Genomic DNA, 5012 nt, shown 5'->3' on the forward strand with positions numbered 1-5012 from the left:
TATGTTTGTCATCTGTATAACCAACATCAACTCATCTGAAAGGTATCCTTTTCCCATATGATTCTTAAGAGGGGGTGACTCAGAGTGCAAATACTTCTAAATTTAAAAGATATCTGTTCTTATTAATATTTTGTTTTGGATGTCAACGATTCAGAAACCTGAGGTAAATATAGATTCTGATGGTGGTGACTGGCAAATCTCTCTACAACAATGAGCTTTGAAATCATTTTACTTATTTATTTTATTGCACTTATTATTCTGCCAATTACCTAGTTCTTTTGGCACCTGAGAGTTTTTGCAAATACTGTATATGTATAATGACTGTTAACAAATCCAATTAGCTGACCTTAGCTGAGTTTCTCTTACCTGTACATGCAGAGCAAGAGAGACATCCTGTGTTTTGATTCTGTTTACTGAAATGAAATTTACTTTCAAATTGTGCTTCAAAGGAGAGGAGATTAGTAAAACTATTGAACTGATTTGTGGATCAGGTGGCTGAGTGAAATGTATGCCTTTCATTATATACAGTAGCAATAGCAATATATTTAGACTTATATACCATCAAATAGTGCTTTACAACACTTTCTGGGCAGTTTACAATGTCAGCATTTGCCCCCAGCAATCTGGATCCTCATTTTACTGACCTTGGAAGGATGGAAAGCTGAGTCAACCTTGAGCTTCATCAGGATTGAACTGGGCACAGTTTGCCTGCAATACTGCATTCTAACCATTGTATCACCAGAGCTCCTATATAGATATCAGTCAGCAATGTACGACCATCCTGACTTTACTAGGAAGGTTAAGCATCAGAAGGGAACTCCTCCTATTGGGTTGAAGGGAGACTTCAGGTTTCCTATAATTATAGGAAGCTTTAAGAGAATACTAAAGAAATTCAAAATAAAACCTCAAGGACACTGAAAAAAAGGCAGGAGTCTCCTTCTCAAAAGAAGAAATAGTGTAAAAAAAATGTCAGAGTTACAGAGACGTAGCTTCTGACTTTCTTTGCAACAGTTATAATTATAACTTTACCTCTTACTCTATAGTTATAATATACCTATTTTTTTTATATAAACTATTCTGTTTAGTCATCAAAACCCCCAAACCATAAATTCATTTTTTTCCATTTCATGCAAAAAGTCCATAAGGCATCTCCAGAGACTAATAAATATAGATGTTCTCTTTTCTTTGAATAAAGAAGTCTATTTAGCCATTGCATGATAGCTACTGGCTGGAAAGATCTTGGCTGCCATATGCAGCCAGAAATCCATATAGAAAGAGAGCGAAGGGACCAGTGATGGGATTCAAATACCTGAACATCCAGCTCTCTGCGTGGGTGCAGGACTGGGCCTCTGAGGCCTAAAATGGACTGCTGGAAGTGACATCCACACACTTCCTATGGGCTGTTCTAGGCCTGGGAGGCCTCCTCCAGGCTTCCGAGGTCTAGAACGGACTTCTGAAAGTGACATCCATGCACTTCCGGCAGGCAGTTCTAGGCCTGGGAGGCCTCCTGCAGGCCTCCGAGATCTAGAAAGGACTTCTGGAAGTGACATCCAGGCACTTCCTGTGGGCCTATCTAGGCCTGGGAGACCTCCTCCAGGCCTCCGAGGCCTAGAATGGACGTCTGGAAGTGACATCCACACACTTCCTGTGGGCCGTTCTAGGCCTGGGAGACCTCCTCCAAGCGTCTGAGGCCTAGAACAGACTTCCAGAAGCAGCATGGGTTCAGCCGGTTCTCCAAACTCAACAAAATTTAGCTACCAGTTCTACCGAACCGATGCGAACTGGCTGAATCCCACCACTGAAAGGGACCACAGAGCCCATGAGCTATAGTTGGATTGCATGTGAATTAGAGGAACCCTAATACTTTTTTTAAACAATCTGCAACTACTATAAATCATGGGGATCATATTCATTGGTTACCTAAATCATCCCTAATCTTTGTACTGCTGGACATATTAGGAACAATGGAAGGCTTGGGTTTTTTTTCCCCAGAAAGGGTATTTTTCCATTATCAAATTAGTAACCTGGGGTTCTCCAAGGATTTATGTTGAGGGTCTACTTGTTTGAAGAGGAATAAATATGATAGGTATGATTTGGGATGGGTAATCATTTTTTTTTCTGTATTTCTTGTTCATACATTCCTCAGATGTTCCTAATCTTCTTCATAAATGGAATAAAAAGAAGAATGAAATTGAGAAGAACAAAGAAAAAAAATGAGTTGGTGGAGGAAGCAGATTGAATAGACTCATTTGTAGTTTTGTTTGAATATGATGTTCCTTCCTGCCTAGGTAGCTGAGATGATTTCCAGAAGGATGTTTTCAGCACCCACACACAAGGCAATTAACAGGTTTCTATTCTGGAATTCAGGCCACTCCCAGCTGTGTTGTTTGTTTAAATTTGCAATGGATTCTGCCCCAGCCAATTGAGCACAATTGCAAGTTGGTTATTAGCTGCCTATACCTGCTTAGTCTAAATCTTGTCTTAATCCATGAACATGGCCTCCTCCAATCAGGGAGAAAGTTCAAAATAATTTTATTGCATTTGCAATGCTCCCCACTGACTTAACCTGCTGTCTTTTTAATTATATTGGAGGAATTTTCAGTTAGTACTTTACCTGGAATATTAAAACCAAAAGGTTTTCCCTGATGGAATATCTCCAGTACAATTCAACCTGACTCAGAAATGTTCCAAAAGAGCAATGTTATCTTAAAAGAAAGAAGAATCAAAGGTTGGGGAACAAACAGGGTGAACTAGAAGTAATAGTACACGAGGGAGGGTATGACATAGTTGGCATTACAGAAACCTGGTGGGACGAAACCCATGAATGGAATGGGACTGATGGATGGATACAAATTGTTCAAAAGAAACAGGTCTACAAAAAGAGGAGGTGGAGTTGCACTATATGTAAGAGAACACTACACATCTACAGAAATGCACATGATCCAAGATAAAATCTCTCCAGAATGTATATGGGTCAATATAAAAGAGAGAAAAGGTGACATTGCCATAGGTGTATATTACCCAACCAATCAGAAGAAATAGATGAACTGTTTGCCAACTAGCTAATAAATATATGTAGGAAGCATACCGCAGTAGTAATGGGAGACTTCAACTATTCAGATATCAACTGGGAGACAAACTCTGCAGCGAGCAGGAGATCAAACAGATTCCTAACCAACCTAGCCGACAACTTTGTCATCCAAAAGGTGGAGGAGGAAACTAGATGTAAAGCCATATTGGACTTAATTATAAATAATAGAGAAGAGGTGATAGAGGGAGTTGATGTTGCCAGAACCTTGGGCGAAAGTGACCACATCATACTGGAATTTAATATAACACAAACACTAGCAACAGAAAACAATCCAACCAGTGTCTTGAACTTCAAGAGAGCTCACTTTAACAAACTCAGAGAGAACCTAGGAAAGATCCCATGGATGAAAATCCTAAAGGGGAAAACAACCCAAGAAGCATGGGAAACTCTGAAAAATGTGCACAAAAGTCCATATCAGCACAATACCACTGAAAAAGAAAAACAAGAAATTGAAGAAGAAAGCAGCATGGCTCCACAAAGATCTCTTTGACAAACTGAAAGACAAAAAGGACAAATACCCCCCCCAAAAAAAAATGGAAAGAGGGGCACATAACTAAGACTGATTATAAGCAGACAGCCAGAACATGTAAAGATGAAGTCAGGAATGCAAAGGCTCAGAACAAACAAAGACTTGAAACAGAAATCATGGATAATAAAAAAAAGTTTCTTCCAACATATTAACAACAACAAAAAGTCAAGGAAACTGTAGGTCTACTAAAGAGAGAAGATGCCAAGGAAATAACAGGCAACAGGGAGAAAGCAGAGCTGCTTAACTCATACTTTGCATCAGTCTTCCAACCTTGATGAATATAAATCAATGGGGCCTGACAGATTACATCCCAGAGTTCTGAAGGAGCTGGCAGATATTATCTCAGAACCATTACACCACATCTTTCATAAATCCTGGAGCACTGGGGAAGTACCTGAGGATTGGAAAAGGGCTGATGTGGTTCCCAACTTCAAGAAAGGAAAAAAAACGGACCCTGGAAACTACAGACCAGTCAGTCTAACATCAACACCTGGGAAGATCTTAGAAAAGATAATAAAAAAACAGATCTGCAAACAACTAGAAACAAACAAAGATATAACTAGTAGCCAGCATGGGTTTGTTAAAGTCAGATCACGCCAAACCAATCTTATTTCATTCTTCAACAAAGTGACTAAACTAATAGACCAGCAAAATGCTGTGGACGTAATATACTTAGATTTCAGTAAGGCATTTGATCAAGTAGACCACAACCTACTATTTGGTAAGCTAGAAAAAGGCGGAATAGACAACATCACCACCAGATGGATTTGTAGCTGGCTGGCAATCCATAGTCAACGAGTAGTCCTCAATGGCACTACATCCACATGGAGAGAAATAAGCAATGGGGTACCACAAGATTCCGTCTTAGGCCCAGTACTCTTCAATATCTTTATCAATGACTTAGATGAGGGAATTGAAGAGGAACTCATCAAATTTGCAGATGACACCAAACTGGCAGGAGTAGCCAACACCCCAGAAAACAAACTCAGGATCCAAAAAGATCTTGACAAACTTGAACAATGGGCCCTATCCAACAAAATGAGTTTCAACGTGGAGAAAACCAAAGTTTTACATTTAGGTAGGAAAAATCAAAGGTACAAGTAAAGATTGCACAAGACCTAGCTTAAAAACAGTAACTGTGAGATGGATCTTGGAGTCCTAGTGGACGATCACTTAACCATGAACCAGCAGTGTGCAGCAGCAGCCAAAAAAGTTAATAAAATCCTGGGTTGTATAAACAGAGGCATAGACTCAACATCACGTGAGGTATTAGTACTGCTTTATAAAACCCTAGTAAGACCACACCTGGAATACTGCAGCCAATTTTGGTCACCATCCTACAAAAAAGATGTTGAGAGTTTGGAAAAAATTCAGAGAAGAGCAACTAAGATG

This window comes from Protobothrops mucrosquamatus, unplaced genomic scaffold (assembly GCF_001527695.2).
Source record: "Protobothrops mucrosquamatus isolate PMUCROS unplaced genomic scaffold, P.Mucros_1.0 scaffold376, whole genome shotgun sequence".
NCBI classification, from domain to species: Eukaryota; Metazoa; Chordata; class Lepidosauria; order Squamata; family Viperidae; genus Protobothrops; species Protobothrops mucrosquamatus.